Source organism: Canis lupus, chromosome 31 (assembly GCF_048164855.1).
Source record: "Canis lupus baileyi chromosome 31, mCanLup2.hap1, whole genome shotgun sequence".
NCBI lineage: Eukaryota > Metazoa > Chordata > Mammalia > Carnivora > Canidae > Canis > Canis lupus.
In genome coordinates this window covers 35,968,823-35,991,792 of record NC_132868.1, presented here as the reverse complement: position 1 = coordinate 35,991,792, position 22,970 = coordinate 35,968,823, and the positions used below count along the sequence as shown (strand labels likewise).

At 41.9% G+C, this 22,970-nt stretch overlaps 1 long non-coding RNA gene across 1 annotated transcript; it reads left to right on the top strand.

The window, feature by feature from the left end:
• The first annotated feature begins 2,426 nt into the window (after positions 1–2,426).
• LOC140622277 (uncharacterized) lies at positions 2,427–18,651 on the top strand. The gene is made up of 4 exons (XR_012022045.1): positions 2,427–2,854; positions 5,154–5,263; positions 14,037–14,106; positions 17,086–18,651. It is a non-coding gene; the product is annotated as an uncharacterized lncRNA (long non-coding RNA).
• The last annotated feature ends 4,319 nt before the right edge of the window (positions 18,652–22,970 follow it).

Sequence of the window (22,970 nt, the reverse complement as noted above, 5' to 3'; positions counted from 1 at the left end):
CAAATTAAGAAATTGAGATTTAAACAGATTAAGGGCTTTAAGTTTAAAGCGATCCCAAAGTTGCTTGCTAGGTCAGGCTGGTGAAGGATCCCTAACCTTGGTCTCAGGTAGTTAACCCAAGAACCAACCTCGAGTATTCTGTACTGACTCCGTGGGGTCATAGACGATCCTTTTCAGGTCATCTAGGGATAGGAAATAAAATTTGAAAATCACATTTCTGTTTTCCACGCCCTCAACAGTCGTCGGAAACCAACCCCCTTAACATTGTGCTTTTCTCTCAGTTGAGGGGTCAACAGCCACAACCCCACAGAATTCACCCCATGGAACATGGATCCAACAATTAGGACCTGCCAGTTGTATGTGAACAGTGTTACTATACCGGCCCTTACGGAAAGCCGCTACAATTCATGGTGGCTAGTTCTTTTTTTTTTTTTTTCAACCTAATCCCACAGTATGAAAGTAAAGTCAACGACTGAAAGGCTTTCATTCCCCATAAAAGTTAGATTCAATCCTGAATGTTAAAATTCAGAATGAATTGAGAATTTTTTGTGTCCTTCCTAAATTTATAGTCCTGTGGTTCTTAGAAAAGTTTTTTTTTGTTTTGTTTTACTTGTGTTCTTAGGGCAGTTTCCAACGTTTTATTGTTGTGGATTTGGAGATGATGAGATTTTTCCCCTCTCTAATGTACTGGAAGGAGTAGTAGAGTTAGAAAGTTTGTAACCATTAGGATATGGGCAGATTTGGGCAAGAATCCTCAATAAATGTTAAAAATGTTTTTAAAAAAATCAGAATGAAGTAGTTATGCTTAATAAAACCTATCCTCCGTTCAAAGGGAAGTGGAAGAGCCATATCCTAAGGAGCAGGGAGCAGGGGTGGAAACTCCCAAGGGAGGCCAACCAGCAGAACCAATACTCTGGTTTAGTCGAGGCTGTTGAGGAACTGATTTTCTTTATTTTTTTAAAAAGATTTTACTTATTCATGAGAGACACAGAGACCCAGGCAGAGGGAGAAGCAGGCCCCACGCAGGGAGCCCGACGCGGAACTCGATCCCACGACCCCGGGTCACGTCCTGGGCCGAAGGCAGGCGCCGAACCGCTGGGCCCCCCCGGGCTGCCGTCGAGTTTCCTTAAAGGTCGCTACCAACTGCGATGGCGTTTGTGGAAAACAGAGCCGCGCAGCTGTGCAAGTTAGTTTGTACTTTCGGAGTGACCTTAGCTCCTTCCCCTCAAAATAAATAAAATAAAATAAAATAAAATAAATAAAATAAAATAAATAAAATAAATAAAATAAAATAATAAAATAAAGAAAATAAAAATAAAATAAAGAAAATAAAAAGAATAAAAGAAAAAGGAAAAGAAAGACAAAAAGAAAAAGAAGGAAAAGGAAAAGAAAAAAGAAGAAGAAAGAAAAAAGGAAAAGGAAAAGAAAAAAAAGAATAAAGGAAAAGGAAAAAAAGAAAAAGAAAAAAAAGAAAAAAGGAAAAGAAAAAGAAAGAGAAAAGGAAAAGAAAAAAGAAAAAGAAAAAGAAAAAAGAAAAAAGAAAAAAGAAAAAAGAAAAAAGAAAAAAGAAAAGAAAAAAGAAAAGACCTAACATTTTACTTAAGGAACGTGGAGGAGGAGGCGGCGCAGGGTCCTCACGGCCGGAAGTAGAACCGTAGGGATGGAGAGGGAGGGGGGTGGAGAAAGGGGCGGAAGCCGGCTCTCGCGAGAGGCGAGATGACGGCTTCGGCCAATCAGCGCCGGCGGCGGGCGCGCCCTTTATAAGCGGCGGCGGCGGGCGGCGGCGGCCGAGGTCGCGGAGGGTGGGCCCGGGAGAGGCGGCGGCCGGCCTCCGTCTAACCCTAACTGAGCAGGGCGTGGGCGCCGCGCTTTTGTTCCCCGCGCGCTGTTTTTCTCGCTGACTTTCAGCGGGCGGAAAAGCCTCGGCCTACCGCCGTCCACCGTCCGGGTCTGCAGCCAACAACAAAAAATGTCAGCCGCTGGCTCGCTCGCCCCTCCCGGGAGCCTGCGGCCGCTCGCCCGCTCGGCCCCCCGCGTCCCGCCCGGAGGCCGCGGCCGGCCCGGGGCTTCTCCGGAGGCGCCCACTGCCGTCGCGAAGAGTTGGGCTCTGTCAGCCGCGGGCCGCCTGGGGGCCGCAGGGCGGGGCTCGGGCCGCAGGGAGAGCAACGGAGCGGGTCCCCGCGCGCGGTGCGTCTCCCTGAGCTGTGGGACTCGCACCCGGGACCGGGCTCGCACACGCGCCGCGCGGGGGGCGCTGCGGGGGCGCTGGGGGGCGGCGGGGCGGCCCCTCCCCGGGGCGGGGGGCGCCTGCGGGTCTGCACCCGGGGGGAGGGGGGAGGGCGCGGGGGAGCCCTGCAGGCCCAGGCCTCCCTCCTCCCTCCCCTTTTATCTTGCAGATTTCGTTGAGGTTTTTCGGTTTTTTTTTTTTTTTTTTTTTTTTTTTTTGCCTTTGCCAAGGTAGAATTTCCATTTCTCAGCCGGGTGCCAGGTCGTTAGCTCGTATTTGTTCACTAGAACGGGTGTGTGTTCTCAAAACAGTGAAAAGTTGTGTTCCTTTCAGGGTGGTTGCCTTTTTTTTTTTTGTTTTTAATGTGCTTGGCCTCTCTGCCTTCGGATGCAAAAAGGTCGAAGTGGTGACAACGCCCAAAGGAGGTCTACAAAGAAATGTATTCCCCTCCCCTCCAACCCCCCCCCCCTTTGGATCTGGTTTTCTTGCAGGAAAGACCGGGAAAGCTGATGGCCCACTAGGTTAAAGGAAACGACCTACAGACCCTTCTCTCATCCCCAAAACCTAGTCCGCAGGTTTATGCATTGAGTTCAACCCAAATCAGTGTCTTCACCTCCTTAAAAACGGGTATGGGGGAGGGGGGCAGTTGCTGGAAGAGATTAGTAGGCAGCGGCTTGCGGGATAAAGGGTAATTATCAGGGTGAGACCTGACCTGACCTGACCTGGCAGTGGAAAGGGTCCCGAGGATCGTGGGCGGGTCTGTAAATGCGTGGATCTGCACCAACTCAAGCCCATTACCTAAAACAGGCCCCTCAGTGTCGTTCACACAATTCATTACATTACAGTTAAGGGGTGGGGGGGGGGTGAGTTCTGGAATTCGCTGTCGCTGGTAATGTTCTCTAAGAAGGAAAGGAATTTTCCCCAGTCACCGTGGTTTTTGCGGAAAGAACGCAGGTTGGGTCACCAAATGGAGTTATAGTTCTGATTTTTCTGGTTTTTTTTTTTTTTTTTTTTTTTTTTTTTTTTTAGATTTTATTTATTCATGAGAGAGACACAGGCAGAGGGAGAAGCAGGCCCCATGCAGGGAGCCCGATGCAGGTCTCCATCCCAGGAACCCAGGACCATGCCCTGGGCCAAGGCAAGCGCTAAACCGCTGAGCCACCCGGGCATCCCAATTTTTCTGGATTCTTGAAGTAACTCCGTTTCCCTAAGCTTCTTCCCCTTACTCAGAAGTTGAACTTTTTGAGATCTCTTGGAAAAGATGGCCTGGGTTCCTTGAACAAAAAGTCTTTTGTTCCTGCTCCATCTAGTGGTACTTTTGCTTCTCCACATTCACAAAATTTGTGGCGGTGAGGGGGCCTGAGGCAAGGATGGCCACCTACTGGGAGTATTTGTCTCTCGTCTTTTTTTTTTTTTTTTTTTTTAAATAGTAACTGAATAAATACAATTTTAAAAATTAACTCACGACTATTTTTTAGTTCTATTTGAAGTCCTGCCTCGCTAATATCTTGTAAACATTCCACAGGAAAGTTCTTCGTATTATAAAGCCCTTGACATTTTTTTTTCTGTTTTGGCAAAATGATTCTCTTCCTTAAGTTATATAATTTTGGAGTAAGAAGGGACCATCAAGGTCACCCAATAAGATAATTTACATGGAAGCAAAAAAAAAAAAATTTACATGGAAGCCTTTCGTAGATAATAAATAATTATGGCAAATGTGACTTACTGCTGCAAGATTTAAATCCTTCTAGCAGATAAAGAAACTGATGCTTGAATGGGTTTAGATGACTTGCCTGGGTTAATTATTTGCAGAGTTAGGACTAGCAACAAGGCTTCCCAACTTCAGTTTTCTGTTTACTATGTGGCATCTTCTTGCTGCGTTGTTTTGGCTGGGAAAGATGACTAAGCATTAATTCCACCATCATTTTCTGGTTTAAAATAAAATAGCTTAGTTTCCATCCCCCCCCCCCCCCACAGTGCCTTTTAATGTGATTCTGTGCTGGAAAGCCCCATGTGTGCTTCACTGTTTCACAAGTACAGTTTATCTTTTTCATTTGTGGTAGTTATGTTCTATAAAGTCATCATAAACACTGAATTAGTGAACACTGAGCCGTTTATTTCAGGAAATGCAAAATCAGGTTTCTGTGAGCCTCTGGTCACACCATCTTCATCTATTCATTAATGCATAATCTTGGTTTTTTTGTGTGTTTCTGTTTAAAGAACTGTATTAATATATTCAATATATTGTTGACTTACTATTTTTAATACAATATTTTTAATATATATTTTTAAATGTATATCACTGATTCATTAACACTGAACTCCTGTTGAACATCACTATAACTCATGCCGGTACGAAGCTTATCTAGCACATATATTTTCTCTGTAGGTCATATCACAGTCTTCTTGTACTTAGGAACACCAGATAGTACTTCAACACCGTGCTTGGGGGTTGGTATAAATAGCAAAATCATTAACTAAAAACACAAAAGTGCAAAAAAAAAAAAGTGCCACTGAATAGAACACAAGAAGGGCAGTTATTTACAGTCTTCTTTTGGAACAAGAATGTAAAACAGCACCCTTTGGGGCCTCAGCTGGGAATCTTTATAATCAAATGACTCAAATTTTTCACTGAATGTGTCTGTGATAACCCCATAAAAACATTGCAGGTACTGATTTTGGGGTTACAGATTTTAGTGAGGAGATGAATTCCAAATATGAAATCCAGAAATAATGAGGGTCAACTCAAGGGGTATGTGACACCTATGCTTTGGAGAGACTACAGGTGTCCACATGGCTGTTGTATTTGGGGCTTGTTTCATGCCTTTTATATTCTTTAAGCAAGTGATTTACAAAGGGGTGTAATGGAAGAAGGGGTATGTAAAGTTTGAAAATAACAGTATTTGCCCTGCTTATTTATTTTCAGTTAATTATGTTGAATTTCAAAGAATAAAAGAGGATGTGAGAATTTTATGCTCCTGAAAGAAGCTGTACTTTGAAAATATTGAGAAACCTAGGTTTTGCTTTGTCTTTAAGGTGAGAGGCTTCTAAGGTCCTGAGTTGGCTATGGTTGTTGACTCTGAAGATGACACAAGTTTTCAGTTTGTCCTGGTTCTGTGGTCAAAAATTTCATATTAGTCTGGCTCAAGACTTAAGAGACACACACATGGCACAGGCAGGCATATGTGCACATGTGCACCCAGACTCATATAAAGTGTTGAGGAAGAGTAGTTTGAAACAGAATGAAATGAAGTCACTGTCATTCCTTCCCCATTTATTCCTTGCAGCTAATAATATGAGATGCAGTAAAAACAGCCCCAAATACCTAAGGCCTAGGCCAGGGTTTGCAAATTTAAATGTTTGCAGCGGGGCAGCCTGGGTGGCTCAGCGGTTTAGCTTTCAGCCCAAGGAGTGATCCTGGGGCCCTGGGTGCTGGGATCGAGTCCCATTTCGGGCTCCCTGCATGGAGCCTGCTTCTCCCTCAGCCTGTGTCTCTGCCTCTCTCTCTCTCTGTGTCTCTCATGAATAAATAAATAAAATCTTAAAAAAAAAAATGTTTGCAGTGGACATGAAGGAAACAAAGGAATCACACCAAGAATAAGAAACGGGGAGCCTCACTTTTAAAGAGGGCATCAGCTTTACGGGAATGGAGGCCTAAAGCTGCCAATATGTTAGGGGAGGACAAAACATTTAGATTTGTGTGACCCCAGATTTTTAAATGTTGGTAGTGCACGTGAGATAAAATTTAAAGATCATGTGGGTTTCTAAATAATTTAGCTGGTCTTTGTTTCTGAGCTGTGGGACGTAGCTTCTATACCCTTGGAATTTCCCCAAGTGGTAGAGTGCCTTTCTTATTCATAGCGGGCCTTTCACAGTTTGTGAGGTGGCTAATACCATGAGGTGACTCAGTTTGGGGTTGGTCATGCCAGGAAGAGCGCACATGGGATTATCAGCCCTGCCTTCTGGGAAGGGGGCGTGGGTGGGCAGAGACTGATACATGCTTTAGTGCATCATACTGATAGAATGAAGCCCTAGTAGAAACATGGGACACGGGATCCCTGGGTGGCGCAGCGGTTTGGCGCCTGCCTTTGGCCCAGGGCGCGATCCTGGAGACCCGGGATCGAATCCCACATCGGGCTCCCGGTGCATGGAGCCTGCTTCTCCCTCTGCCTGTGTCTCTGCCTCTCTCTCTCTCACTGTGTGCCTATCATAAATAAATAAAAAAAAAAAAATTAAAAAAAAAAAAAAAAAAAAAGAAACATGGGACACACTGACACTTGGATGAACTTTCCTGGTTGGTAATAATCTGTCTTGTCACATAGCAATGTGTTGGGAGGATAAGTCCCTGAAGACAGCAGAGAACAATGGAAGCTTCACATCTGGGACCCTGCCAGACCTCACTCTATGCATCATGTCTCCTTCTTGCTGGTCCTGATTTGAATCCTTTTGCTATATAATAAAACTGTAATTATAAATATTGCATTTTCTTGGGTTCTGGAAGTCATCTTAGCAAATTATCAAACTTGAGGAGGCAGTAGGAACCCCTAAATTTATCGCCAGCACCTTAGAAGGGAGGGTGGCCTGGGACCCTCAAACTTGTGGCTGGTATCTGAAGTAAGGGGTAGTCTTGAGGACTGTGTGCTCTTAACTGGGGAAGCTTGGCCTATCTTGGGTTATTGGTGTCAGAAGTCATTACAGTGGGCCAATCAAAAAGCCTTTTGGGGTAAACTCTGGCCCATAATAGGGTACTGATATATGACCTTTGGCCTAGGGAAACTGAACAATACCAGATGTCAGTTATGCCTCCCCTAGAAGTCTGGGAGTTTGGGCCATCCTACCAGTTCAAGGCCTACCCAGGGTAATTGAATTCAAGAAGTTATGCTGTTGGCATCTCTTACAGGCCACGGAGTACATATCACTGGTGACAGAAATTTCAAAATGAAACTTTAATAATATTCTGAAATAGTAGTGCTACTCCTTCTTCATATATAGGGCCTAGGAAATTTTCTCTGGGGTTCTGCCTCCGGGATGGGCCCATTGTCCCTTGGTGTCTCTTCTGTCAAATCCTGGTGGGACCGTGAGTAGGCTTCTAACATCACCAGGAGGAATTGGGGCCATTTTCTCCCTACTTTTCCTCCATCCTAGTTTAGATCTCTCCTGCTAGAAAGTAATCAGAGTGTACAGTGTCTTCATTTGAGTTGCCTCAAATTCTCATTTCTTCCTTGAGAGAAAAAGGAAACAGGAAGAAATGGGAATGAAGGTGTCCCTGTGGTCAAGCATTTTGACCTTGTGTTCTGACCTAGCTGAGGGATCTAGTATAAGTCACCTAGTTTCAGATTCCACCTCTGTTGAGTGGGTATATTAAGACTTACCTGAAAAGATGTTATTTAAGAGAGGAGAGGTAGGCTGTATTCTCTTACTTTGCAAGGAATGATTTTACAGCACTCTACTGGGAGTGTTTTGACTATTCCAGCAAGAATTGTTTAGATTTGTGTTAGGTGCATAGGTAAGAGATGTGTGGATAAGGATGGAAGTGCTAATGACTTGTGAGTTTTTTAACATGATACTAATTTTGAACTTGATGCTCATCTGTGATGAGAAATGTTGTTCTAGATGATGTTTACTCTCCTGTATTTTGTCTTGAGGCCTGTAGGTTTTTACTGTGGTGATATTTATGTGTGTACCATGGCTGTGTCTAGAGATCTTCCTTGACTTATGATGGGGTTATGTCCTTATAAAGCCATTGTAAACTGAAGATATTATAAGTCAAAAATGCATTTAATACACCTAACCTACTGAACATCATCTTTGCCTCACCTACACTTGGGCAAAATCTCTAACATGAAGCCTATGTAAAAATAAAGTGTTGAATAGCTCATGTAACTTATTGAATACAGTACTAAAAGTGAAAACACAGAATGGCTGTTATGCGTGGGTGCAGAATGGTTGTAAATGTATTGGTTGTTTACCCTTGGGACTGCATGGCCGATTGGGACCTGCATCTTGCTGTCCCTGCCCAGCATCTCAAGGGAGCATCCCCCTGCATATAGCCAGTCTGGGAAAAAGATCAAAATTCATACTTTCAACTATGATTTCTACCGAAAGCATCCATATCGCTTTTGCACCTTCCTAAAGTTCAAAAAAAAAAAAAAAAAAAAAAAGGCAAATCAAACCATTGTTAAGTCAGGAACCAGCTGTATTCGAGATGTTAAAATGCATAATTATAGCTATTAAAAGCAATTTGAGGAAAATACATCAGAAAAAAATACAATGAAGAAATAAAAATACTGAATTTTTCATATCAATTTTTGAATGAAGATATAGCTAAAATGGAAAACATCATTTATATACCATTTGCAGAAAATAGTTATATTTTATAGTTATATTCACCTCACAATCACTTTTGAGAGTGCAAGTAGCTTACTAAAGTGAAGCAAAGGACTTATTTTTCAACCTTGGAGGAAAAACTCAATTAAAGCTGCAATTGAACTGTAATGGCACCAAGGAGTTCAACTTGACCTCACATGCCAGATGATAATCATCTTTCAAGTGTACAAACAAGGAAGCATAGTTATCAAAGAATGAGAAATACATTTGTTCAAAGACCAGTTACTGCTTTAACAAGAGGTGAAAGCTTGCCAGAAATGTATAAACACCTAACACGGTGCTATTCATAGGCTTAGCGTGTTCAAAGACTTGGGGGGCAATTTAAAAATATCTTTGAAGTTGTGAGTATTCATCATCATATCTAATAATGCTTACTTTCTAGAGCCCCTTTCCAAGGAGGGCAAAGCAATTTATCTGACTTATTTTCATGACATCCTTGTGAGATAAGGCAACTACCATTATCTCCCGTTTGCAAATGGAGAAACTGAAACACTGGGAGGTAAAATCACTTAAAGTAGGTCAGTAGCCAGCCCAAGAATTTAAGCACACACATTAAAGCTTTTAATTCCCATTTTAGTTTAACTACAGAAAACTAAACAAAGAAGTAAAAAAAAAAAAAAAAAAAAACGAATCTCATACTTTTTCTTTCTCTTTTTAAGTTAAGGGATAATTAATGGTCAATCAATTTTTCCTTGTCAGCCTTGGTAAGGAAAATGGTCTAAGATGAGACTTTTCACAATAACTAGAATCCTATTATGTTGGAATTAATGACATATTTGCAAAGCTGTGACGTTCGCTTAACAAATACTTAACGGTATTAAGTATTTAGGTACTCTGTAACATGTTGCGTTGTTCAGGATATTAAGATTTCAAAGGTGAAAACATATTCCCCTTTTTTTTTTTAATTTTTTTTTTTATTATTTATTTATGATAGGCACACAGTGAGAGAGAGAGGCAGAGACACAGGCAGAGGGAGAAGCAGGCTCCATGCACCGGGAGCCCGATGTGGGATTCGATCCTCGGTCTCCAGGATCGCGCCCTGGGCCAAAGGCAGGCGCTAAACCGCTGCGCCACCTAGGGATCCCCATATTCCCCATTTTTAAAGGTCTTCCTGAAGAGAAAGATTATATAAGCAGATTGTATATGGAAGTTCAGTAGTATTTAAATTTAATGAAATTCTTCACTTTATCACCCTAATCTGTTTCTTCCTCTATTTCCCCATTTCTATAAGTATCACTACCGTTCACCCAATTGCTCAAACAGTTAATCTGGGCACCATCCTTGACTCATTCTCCCTGCACCCCACTATAACTTCTGGTCTATCTTGAGAACATACCCTGGAGCCTTTTAGCCTAATTCATCTCTTTGCAGGTGGTTCCAAACACTCCTGACAAGCTTCTCTGCTTCCTACCTCTTCCCCTACTCACCACCAAATCGTTTTCCAGAATGCAAGGGGTGATCTTATTAAAGTGCAAACTGAACCATGTTTCTCCTCTATGCCAGCCATCAATGGTTTCACGTTGCCTTCAGAATAAAATCCAGAATTCTTATCAAGGTTTTGCAGGAACTAGTCCCTGCTTACCTCCCCAACCTCATTTTAACCCCTCTTCTCCTCTTGCCCTGTGCTCTAGCCACACAGGCCTCCTGCTTTCAGTTCCCAGGACTTGTCAAGCTCTTTCTCACCTTGGGTCCTCTGCTTAAATTGCCTGCCCTGGCACTTGCAGCTCGTGTCTACCTTCTCGTTCTCTTCTCAGCTTAGATATTACTCCCTCGGGAGCCTCCCGACCTTTTCAAGCAGGTTCTCCCTCCTGTTATGACATCATTTCATTACCTTCATACCATGTTTCCCTCATTTGTCACAAATTATTTGTTTATAGTCTGTCTTCTTCACTAGGCTATGAGAATATGTGCACATCATTTACTCATTGATACATCCCTGCTGCCTAGTAGGTAATACTCAATAATTATTTCTTGAATAAGTGCATGAATGCTGTTGGGACAGAAGACAGACCACTAAAATGTCATTGCTGTTTTTCTTTTTTTAAGTTAATCTCAACACCCAAGTGGGACTCAAACTCACAATCCCCCCACCACCAGCCCCAGATCAAGTCACATGCTCCTCCCACTGAGCCAGCCAGGCGCCCCTGTAATTGCTGTTTTGCCAGCATAGAGGCAAGCAGCTAAGTAGATATCTGCCAAGTAATAATGCTTGCTTTTTTTTCAGTTATAAAATTCGTGTAACAGTATCACAAAAAAGTTGAGAAGTAGAAGATGATCACATTTCAGTAAAACTCAAGTATTATTAGGTATAAAAAAAAAAAAAAAAAAAAAAGTATTATTAGGTATAGTTCTTTCCTATCTTTTTTACATGTATATTTTACATGATCATATGTACATTTTATGATATGTACATTTTACATAATTATTTTCCAAATTCTACTTTTTTCACTTAGTGGTAAACCATAAACATTTTTTTTTGTGTGATATTACAGAGACATCAGATCCATTAGTTAATATTGTTCCCTAATGTCCCATTGAATGGATGTCCCAAATCTACATAACACTTTGCCTATGGGTGGATATTTAAGTTGTTTTCAATTTTTCCCCTGATGTTGTGAATAATTGTTATGTACAATGCTTGCCATGTTTTTAGATTATTCTTTGACTTAATTTCTAAGAGTGCATGACTAACATGAGGGGTACTATTTGGTTTCAAGGAGAATCACCTGGGCTTGTATAGTGTCTTTGGAAATCTATCTATTTTGCTTTGTCTTCCAAAATTTCCCCAAATAGAATTTTTCTTGATCACCATATACATTTACTTATAGAGAGCATTGAATCTGGCCATAGCTGCAGGCCTTGGGTAGCTGTGCAGATCGAGCCATTGACTCTTTCTGAGTCTTTCTACTAAAATGAAGGACACATTCTATATTCCCTGTCTTCTATTTCCTACCTTGTTTTCATGGTCAATCAGTTTTAACAAAGCAGGAGGTACCGATGACAGGGAGAACAAGATGGGGTGGAGGGAGAGGGAGGGATGGAGGCAGAGAGAGGGAGGGGGAACATAGAGCGAGGGGGGAAAAGTGAGAGAAGGGTTTGAAATGCTGAGTCTAGGGGCAGCCCGGGTGGCTCAGCAGTTTAGTGCTGCCTTCGGCCCAGGGTGTGATCCTGGGGACTCAGGATTGAGTCCCACGTTGGGCTAATAGGGGCTAAGGCCCCTGCATGGGGCCTGCTTCTCCCTCTGCCTGTGTCTCTGCCTGTCTCTCTCTCTGTGTGTCTCTCATGAATGAATAAATAAAATCTTAAAAAATAAATATAATAAAATGCTGAGTCTATTTCTCAGACAGCTTTGTTTGTGGTTCTAAGTCATAGGGACCAAGGAAATCAATATAGAGCCTGGATATGGACATGGTGGTGCCTCTTCTATGTGATAGTTCCCTCCTGCATTCAGCTGCAGCTATGCATTGTAGGTGGAATAGATTGACCCTGGTCTATATCTGGATGGTTCTAATCCCATCTTCCTTGCCATGGTGATCAGTTCTGGGATGGTCCAATTGGAACAAATCTAGCACTTCACTTTAATAATTGAGTGAAATTAGGGTCTCTCTCCTTGGATGGGAGTGAAGAAGTAAGTCAGTGTTGCTGCTATTAGCAATTAGAGGGGAAGCCAGTCTGAGGACACAGTCAACACATAAAGGCAGAACACAGAGGATTGGGGGTGGAGCCCTTGATGGACTGTACTTAAAAGTTTGCTCTACTTCTGGAATTTCCAAATACATGAGCTGATAACTTGCCTTGATTGTTTAAGCCATTTGGAGTTGAGGTTTTTATTGCTTTCACTCAAAAATCCTTAACTGATGCAGAAGGATTGGCATGACTGCAATATGATTGCTATCTTGCCAAGTAATCTTACTGTGGCCCTGTCCCAGAAGAGGGGTTATGGAGGCTTATGTCCTAGAATGAAATGTTCTCTCCAGCACAGGAGGCCTGCCTCAGAGACTTCTAGCCCTGCGCTTCTCCCACTTTGTACTCTCAGACCCTGGACACAAGGATAGGTGGCATTGCCATTTCTAAAGACAGGACTTGCAACCTTCAGATACTGTATCTGCAAGTAAATGTTCTCCTATGGAAGTGTTTTATAACTACCAAATGCCATGGATGTGGTTTGTGATTATGGATGATATCTAATATTTAGATAATTTAACTTATACAAATTTTATTTTAAAATGGTATAATTCATAAGTATATAAATAACATAATAGATCCAATAGCAGAGGCACAGGGGCTGTAATTCTGAGGCAGAAGCAATCTGGACAACAGCCCTAGGCTATTCTGGGATGTAGGTCTGAAGGCTAGGAACTTGGAAGCACACGGCTTGCTTAGAATGCTTATTCTTAGAGGTGAAAAAAATGGTGTGTGTGTGCGGTACACAGCCGTGAAAACTTGCAGTTCTCCTGCCTTTCTCCATCTCCAACTCCCAGTCCATCCTTCCCGCAGTACTAGCTCTCATCTTATTCAGCTGGTTGTTGATGGCAGAGAGATTCACATGAATGATGTTGTAACTGAAGTGAGAATATCTGTCTCATTTTGTCTTAAAGTTAATGTTTTAAAAGAGTTAGTGCATGTTATTAGATGACTGTCCAAGGTGGTGTTCCTGTTATGGAGTAAGTCTTCCTTTGGTATTTATTTATTTATTAAGATTTTATTTATTTATTCATGATAGAGAGAGAGAGAGAGGCAGGGACACACGGGAGGGAGAAGCAGGCTCCTTGCAGGGACCCCGACATCGGACTCGATCTCGGGACTCCAGGATCACGTCCTGGGCCAAAGGCAGGTGCTAAACCGCTGAGCCACCCAGGGATCCCCTTCCTTTGGTATTTATTGAGACCAACTGACTCTAGCAAAAAATAGCACCGCTGATGATAATGGTTCCGAGTAGTTGACTTCCATATTAACAGGCCCTCCCTTTGCTACCAGATGGAACAGTGTTCCTTAATCAGAAAGATTATTTTGACCTGTTTATTGATGGAATTTCCTCTGCCAGTGCGAGATATGGGATTAAAACAGTTACATAGAGAAACTTAGCTTTAGCTTGAGTGTCTGATAGAGAGCAAAGGAGAGCAACAGAGGGAATGGTTGGAATTCACCAGGTCTCTCTCATTTTCTCCACTGCTGTCTTCATTTTACCTCTTCCCAGGACTAACTCTGAGCTTATTTGGTTGTTTGGACTGTATCTCAGACATTCAGATGCTGATTTTTTAATAGAGCACAAAGACCCAGCTATATTCTCAATTTCACACTATTTATACCGGTATTTCCCAAAGGTGTTCTGCAGGATGTTTGATTATTTTTTCTATTTGTTTATTCATGTACTCATTCATCCAATAAACATTTATTGAATACCTGTTATGTTATGTGCTAGGAATGCCAGGCACTGGGTGATCAAACCTCAGGATCCCTGGAAGTAAAGCAGAGAAGACACATAATGACAAGTAAGCTAGCAAATACGTAATTACAGAGAATAAAGGGAACACACAGGGTAACGGGCTAAGGTACAATGGATGGAGGAGGAGGACCTATGAAGCAGGTGGAGGAGAGAAGTATATATATTTGGATTATACTTTGTAGATCTATGAGAGAAATTTTGTGAAATGGTTGTGAGAGAGTGGATGAGAGAATTGGGCCTGATTCCCAGGTTTCTGACTTGAGTAAATGGGATAAATATAGATGGGATTCAATAATATGAAGGGTTTTTAGAAAAATCAATGATTCAATGTTTTCATGTTAAGTGAGAAGTCTAAGTGGGAGTATTTATAGAGTCGCCATAAGTTCCCAGTTTGTATGTAGGACAGGGCTGGCTTGTGCTGATTATTCCAGTATAATTATTTTTTAAAAAGATTTTTCTTTATTTGTGACAGAGTGAGAGAGAGAGAGAGTGGGATGGAGGGGCAGAGAGAGAATCTCAAGCGGACTCTGCACTGAGCAGAGCCAGACTCGGAGCTCAATCTCCCTATCCTGAGATCATGACCAAAATCAAGAGTCAGACACTTAACCAACTGAGATACCTGGGTGCCCCTATTCCAGTGTAATTATTAATAATGTTCCTTTTTATTCTCAAAAAATCCTAGTTTGTGCAATAGACCACAGGGTGATCCTGTGTACTGGTCAGACTGGTTTTGTAAGCTGGGGAAGTGTGATATTGTTGTTTATAATAAGAAATACATACTGGTCTTCCTCTCCTTTTCTGGCACAGAGCTCCTAAAAACTTTTGGAATTTCCTAAGTGGTAAGAGTGATAAAGATGTCTTGATATTCTAGAGCCAACCCCTTTTAGGCATACCTGAGTTTAGGTTGATAAGGTAGCTTTTGGAAAGCACCTAAGGATTGGTCTGGTTGCTAGGGGAGTCACCAGGTGGTTAGGGGGTGGGAGCTCTCAATCCCCTCTCCATGTGAAGTTAGAGCCTAGGTCATGGGCAAGGATGCTTCATTCTTCTAACACTCAAATAACTCTTTGTTGAATATTTGAAAACAATTACCTTAGTACAGTAGTGCAAAAACATTGTACTATAGCTACTATTACCTGAATTTTATATCGAATAAAATTGAGGGTGAACAAGATCTATGATACTTCCTTAAGTAATGCTGCTTCTGTACTTGCAACCTCACTATGTCCCATGATACTTGTTCTTCTTTGCCATCTTGAGTGGGTGGGGTGGGAGGAGATGAGAGATAGCCATGCTTTCATCGCATTGAAATTTAGCCTTAGCTTGAGTGTCTGATGGGATTCCTCCTGTGGGTGCTCTTCCACAGTTTGATCTTAGTGCTTGAGTATTTTTTTTAAACATGTTCATCTATTTTTATTAGTAGTAGTATTTGTAAAGATTTCATTTTTAAGTAATTTCTACACCCAACATGGGGCTCAAACTCACATGCCTGAGATCAAGAGTTGCATGCTCTGCTTACTGACTGAACCAGCCAGGCACTCCTGGTGCTTGTGTATTCTTAACGTATAAACCAACTGTTATGTTCCAACAATTATGAGTGTGGTAATGGGGAGACTATGGCTTCACATATGAAATCTGGCCCAGAAAATCAGACTTAATTGTCCCCGAAAGTAGAAAGAATACTGAATTGAGAGAGAGGCTATCTGGGCTTAAATCTCAGTTTTGCCATGTAGTTTCTCACTGATGCTGTGCAATTCATTTAAATTTGAGCCTGTTTCCTCATCTCTAAAATGTCTAAAATGAACTTATTAATATCTGCTCCTTCTAACTCACAGAGATTTATAAAGATTAGATTAGGCAAGCCATGTGAAAATACACTACTATGCAAATTTAAGTTATACAACTTCTTTCTTTAAAAGAAATATTTTAAGTCATCCCTTCCTGTCCTGAAAATGAGAATAAAGGAAATTCATCTATACCCATGAAAGTGGCCTGATCCTAATGTTAGGAATCTGGGGCAAAGTACAAAATACAAAGAATGATATAAAGAATTTCAATTACTTAGAATTCAACTAATCAAAACCTTTAATTATCCAGGATTAGTTTTTATTTATTTTTATTAATATTTTATCTATTTATTTGAGAGAGAGCGAGTGAGAGAGAAAGAGCACAAGCAGGAGGAAGAGCAGATGGGAGGGAGAAGTAGGCTCCTCTCTGAGCAGGAACCTGGGTGTGGGGCTTCATCCCAGGACCCTGGGATCATGACCTGAGCTGAAGGTAGACCCTTAACCAATTGAGCCACCCAGGCGCCCCAATCAGTATTAGTTTTTAAATTTTCTGATTCTAAACTCCAAAAGAAATTTCTTGAGTTTATCCTGTGATTTACCCCATGTCCCCCCATCCACATTGCCTCACACCAGGTAAGCGTGAGGATGATGGTGGAGGGAGATGTGGGATGGATGGGGTCCTCCGTGACACTGATGCACTCATTGCTCTTTTGACTTGCTCTGGAATCCTCTGCCCCTGGACTTTTTGTTACATGAGATCATAAATTTCTTTATTGTGTGAGACTCCTTCAGCTGGGTTTACCTGTGATTTGCAACCCAAAGCATCTCAATACATTTGCCTCTACTAATTTTACATGAGGTAATCTTCATTCTCATCGAAGATTGGCTTTTATGAGTCTTTGATCTCTTCCTGACTAGAACTAACACCAAAGCCACAGGGCTTCATAGAAGCAGCACACAGCAGAAAACTGATAAAAAGCAAAAGTTCATTCTAGAATCAGAAATGTATCTCCCCCACTTGCTTCATCTATTCTGTTGAACTCCTGGTGGTTAACTCTGGTCACCTGGACTTGGGTATATCTCTGCCTTTTGTTGCCTCTGCTGGTGATTTGAATTTGGACAAATATTGTCTAAACCAGCACAGTCTCTGCTTGTTTTAATCTCATCTACATTCTCACTTTTATTTAGCCCAGCTCCTCTTTTCCTTAATTGATAACTGCATAATTTTATCTCATCCCTAGGATCCTACCTTTCCGTATTCAAGCAAAGCAGGAAATTATCATTCTGGTGCTTTTCTGAAACTGTTCAAGGATTACAGACATTGGGACGCCTGAGTGGCTCAGCGGTTGAGTGTCTGCCTTCAGCTCAGGTCTGGGGATCGAGTCCTGCATCAGGCTCCTCGGCATTGGGCTCCCCGCAGGGAGCCTGCTTCTCGCTCTGCCTGTGTCTCTGCTTCTCTCTCTGTGTCTCTCATGAATAAATAAATAAAAATCTTTTAAAAAATTACAGAAATTTACACCTGAGACAAAATGGCATAGAAGTGTAGCAAGATTATCTGATTTACTGAAAATCACGGTGGAGGATGGCGGTGCCAGATTCAAGCCCAAGTACATTTGTCTCCGACTCTATTTGGCTGCCAGTCATCATGATTTTCATTTCTTACTTTCAAAACAGGAATAAAATCATAATTACCTTGGAAGATAAGCCTTATTTAATTTCTTTAAAAATACTAAACATTCACTTACCATGTGGCCCAGCAATCACACTCCTGGACATCCATCCCAGAGAAAGGAAAGCTTCTGGGTTTACAACAACCTGTACATTAGTGTGCAGAGCAGCTTTATTTTCAGCCCCAAGCTGGAAATAGCTGAAATGCCCTTTAGTGGGTGAATGGTCAAACAAACCAGGGTACATCTGTACCACGGAATGTTACTCAATAAAAGGAACAGACTAATGGTACATCCAACAACTCTGAGGATGAACCCTAGGCATTATGCTGAGTGGAACAAGCCAGTCACCCAAGGACATGATCTGGATGATTCCATTTGCATGACACGCTCTGACAGAAGTTTAGAGGTGGACAACAGATTAGTGGCTGCCTGGAATAGGGATGGTGGAGAAAGAGGAGGCCGGTGTATTTGTATTTATAAAGGGGTAGCATGGAGGAGATTTTCGTGACATAGTTTCTTGTCTTAATTGTATTGTGGGCTACCTAAGTCACGTTGGATAAAATGACAAAACTCTACACATACATTGTACCAGCGTCCTTCTCCTGGTTGTGATATTGTGCTCTAGCTTCGTAAGACGGTCCCATTAGGGGAAGGTGGGTGAGCGGTATTTGGGACTCCTCTGTACTGTATTTGCAACTTCTTGTGAATTGATAATTATTTCAAGATAAGAACTTTAAAAAATAGCCTTATTGTCTCTCATCTTCCTCCCTACTCCTCTTCCCCAATCTAGCTGATCACTCAGCCAGAGACCAGGCACTATTAGTGTAGGGGCCCAGGACAGGCTGCCTCAAAATGTACCTTGATGGCATACTGATTATTTTGAGTGGAACTCCTTGGGGAAGGGCTGATGCAAGGACACTCAGACCCTCTTCTGTCCCCCCCTCAAAGGAAGGAATAAATCCCCCATATGAGAAATAATTCCCTCCCTGCACTGAGAAGTAAAAAGATAACCCTCATCACCAGAGTTAGGGACTTTAAAGCTGAAAAGGCTGTAGAAACAAACCTGATTATTTTTTTAAAGACCTACTCCCTTCACCTAAATTCTGCTTAGAATATTCTTACTAATGAAATCCCCCATTTATTGTCAACTTCTCACAAATTTATTGTCTCTTCATCTAAAAATGTGTGAACACTGCCTGCCCTGGTCATTCCTTTGGTTCTCAGTTTCACTATTGCACCTCCACGTGTACGTAATAAAACTTTGTTGTTGGGTTGTTTTTTTTTTTTTTTTCCTCCTGTCCATCTGGCTCACACCAATTCCTAAACCAGTTAGAAGAATCTGGGAAGAAAAAAGGAAATGTCTTCCTCCTCCACACAACACTCTGTCCTTTCCCTTGCCCCTAGGCGTAGCCAGTCTTGGAGTTGTGACTGCGGCGTAGAAGGTGGCCATTCGGCCCCCAGCGTGTAGCTTTCTATCTCTGCCCTGTGTCACCCCCACCCCAAGCCTCACCTTCTGCGGGAGTTCCCTGGTTGGCTTCCTATATCCATCGCCTGTATATTACAATGCTGGTGACTTCTTTAAAATATGAGTCAGATCCTTTTACTTCCCTGCCCAAGAACAGTTGGTGGCTCCCTGATGCCCACAGCTTCAAATCAACTCAGCTTGGTAACAAGTCTTCAGTTCCTGTTCTCCCCCTCTTCTTAGGAGCAATAAATCTGCGTGTCCTAGAGGCGCCTCCTCCCCATTTTTGGTAGATTAGTAGATAGCTGTCTCGGCAAATCAGAGTTAACGCCCCAGAAGGATAAGCTGATACCAGTCTGTGGGCTTCAAAGGTTCTCCTTTCCTATCAAAACCACTTCTCTGACCAGTGAGCGTCCATGGGGCATTGATGTTCCCTGCTCCCTGGAGTATTACAGGGGTGGAGCTCCCTTCTAACTGGGATGTTGGCCCTGGGGCATGTGGACCATCCGGGAAAGGCCTGAGCTGTGGGATAAGAGTTGGGGGGACTGTGAACACTCCACTACTACTTCTCTGCTGGTAAGCTGTTCTCCTATAACCTGTATTTTACATCTTTCCTGCATATACGACATTAGGCGTATATGCCTGGAACTACTGTGCATCATGCTCCCTCACCAGACTCACCTGCTGATGCCCGCTAAGCACGTGGCATCTGACAATGACCTATAATCCTCAGGAAGTGCACACTCTGCTGGCTCATGTGCTGTTTGGTTTTCTATCCCCTACACTTTCCTGATTCCTGCCAGGTTGCCTCCCCTCCCAACCCCAGAACAGAAACAGATCTGCTCTTTCATTTTTACATAGTGCCCCTTCATTCCTCGGTCAGGGAGCTTCTAACATTGTTTTATAAGCCCGGCCATGAGGTTGCTTCCTTCTCCCCTCACCTCGGCTGTGAAGCTCTTTGAAGGATGAGATGGCTTCATTCTTAGCTCTGTATTTCTGATGCTGTTGGGAGCCTTGCATGTAGCTGGTGTTCAGTCCACCTTTGTTAAATGAGCCAATAACTTGTGACATGTGTGTGAGGGCCCTTTAAATAGTAAATGCTGTAGTAATGCTAATTATGATGAAAACACCTTAACGAAGCCAGCAAAATAAGCCACGTGAACCAGAATTGTTGATGTAGCAAAGTCAGTTACCAACACATTAACTCCTCTCTACACACACACACACACACACACACACACACAGCCACATATCTACACACACATGTCTACACCATACATGGTGCATAGCGTCCAATCGGTTTTCATACTTGAACTAACACACTGCAAGACTGGGGGGTCTTCTTTTCATGGATGTTCACACTGGGGGCTTGCTCTGCACCACCCACACGTCACGCCTCACATCTGCTTCCCTAGATGGTGAGATAGCTGACACAGGACGTGGTGTGGTGCTTGGCTGTTGACAGAGTTAAATAAATATTCCTTAAAGGGGAAAATACTTTTTTATGTGCAAAACCAACTGAATTTCGGCCACCAAATCATGTCATCTAGCTCAACACCAGCCATCAGAATAAAGACAGGTCATTCTTCACGATGATGGATCTGGAGTCACAGAGCTCTGTCTCCCTTTACTAGTATATGTGCTGCCGAAGTGAGCACTGTCTCCCTTTACTAGAAGTGAGTTTTAATATGCTGGATTCTCTGACTCAGATGCATCGCTTTTGTAGTAGCTTTTTGCTCTTAAGGGGCTTTCTCTAAATTTGAACTTAAGTATGTACTATTCGAAGCCTAAAGAAGGCTGTTAGCTACCTTATTTTTCTAAAGAACATTTATTTAGAGCTAAATCTAAAGTTAAAAAATTATTTTCTTTTTTAAAAAGATTTTATTTATGAAAAAGACAGAGAGAACACAAACCAGGAGGTGGGGGGGAAGGGAGAAGGAGCAACAGACTCCTCACTGAGCAGGGGGCCTGGTGTGGGGCTCGATCCCAGGACCCCAGGATCATGACCTGAGCTGAAGGCAGATGCTTAACTGACTGAGGCACCCAGGCATCTCCAAAACTGATTCTCTCTTATGCATTTCTAGTGGCTTTATGAAAAAAAAAACAAAGAAAATAAATTATATCTTAAATTTTGAAATGGAAGTTAAGGTAATTAAAAAGGGACAATTTACTTATACCTCATCTTTATGGTAGTATCTAAAATCGTACATCAAATGGAAACTGATAAAACAGTGATTCACTCTCAACTTCTAATCTAAACTGAGAATACACAGCAATTTTTCTGATTTTACGGAAGAAATTTTCCTCGTGTGCTGTATTATTTTCTATTCTCTTTAGTTTTCAAACAACCTCATGAATACTAAGCAGTTGCATAAGCAAGGAGAAAGTATTTTCATAAAGCCATTTTTTCCCATTTTAAATTTATGATCTGTCAAAACCAGAGTAAGGCTGAAAAGTTTTGGCTTAGCCATTTTATTTTTTCTCAACAGTAGATGGCAATATCTGTTCACCTGTAGCAAAAACCTCGATCACAGTAATGACCATAGACGTCGATTTTCCCCCCTCTATCCTGTAGAGTGGAATCAAGTTTATTTAGAATAGTAAAATTGAAGACAGAAGCCTTTTGCATGTCAGTCCAGTCTTTTAAAATTTTGGTTTAAGGGGCACAAAAGTATATGAGTAGATGAAAACTATGCCTTCTTTCACTCCGGGGTAGGGAGGCTGGCATTCTACAAAAGGCTGCTGGATCCAGTGAACAAAGACAGCCTAGAGGTAGACAGTCTGAGGCAAGAACAAGAGGTTAAGCTAACAGTTTTTAGCTAGTTCTGTTAAAATTTATGCTCAGATCTTGTTACATACCCATAGAGATTTTTTTGCTTATTTTAAAAAATTCCAATGTGTGGTTTTGCCTGGAAATTTTTAGGCTTCACACATTTTGATTTTTGAGAAATAAAACAAGAAATAAAGAAATAAAACAATGCCAGTTTTGTACCCAATGCCCATGTTTAAGGAAGTAAGTAGGCAGGGGGTTGGTCAAGACGAGGATTTGGGAGAAGTTTCCTTTATGTCTGATCCTCCTTCTGATCTCAACCAGAGCAGTTGCATTTCTTTATAAAGTGGATTTCTAATGCGTGTTTGAAGAAATGGCTCCACAGTTCCAAAAATTTCAAAAATCACAGTTAATGGTCTATAAAAATAGCTACTCTACAGGTTCTACATCTTTCCTTCTGGGACAGAACAAGAAACAAACCTTTTTTTTTTTTAAAGGGGTAATATGTAGTTGTGTCCTCCTTAACATCTAACATCACCTGTGCCTTTGAGAACTCTGATGTATGGTAATGTGTGCCGTGATGGGAGAAATAGATCGGCAGGCCACATCTCTCTAGTTTCTACTTTAGGATTTCCATAATGAGTATTATCTTCATAAGAATCTATCTTTAATATGGGACAGTTAGTACTAATTTGATTGCTTTTGGATAAAACGTATTTTCACTATAACTTTTCTACAACTCTGTTTTATTTATTTATTTTAACACAAGGCAGCCTTTTGCCAAAATAGTTCCATTGATTGTGCAACTGAAATTAATATAACACTGTATGCTAATTATACTGGAATTAAAAAAAAGAAAAACAGTTCCATTGAGAATTTGCTCTCTGGAGGACTGTGGATGGGAAAACAGCTATTTTGGGGCCACCTGGGTGGCTCAGCAGTGGAGCGTCTGCTTTTGGCTCAGGTTGGGATCCCGGGGTCCTGGGATCGAGTCCTGCATCAGGTTCCCTGCAGGGAGCCTGCTTCTCCCTCTGCCTGTGTCTCTGCCTCTCTCTCTCTGTGTCTTTTATGAGTAAATAAATAAAATCTTTAAAAAAAAAAAAGAAAAGAAAACGTGATTTTGGACAGAACTGGAGGGAAACATGGCAAGAGTCTGCCCCTGCATCGCCAAGCAGCAAGCCATATTCAAAGTACAAAGGAAAAAGAAAAAGAAAAAAATGGGGC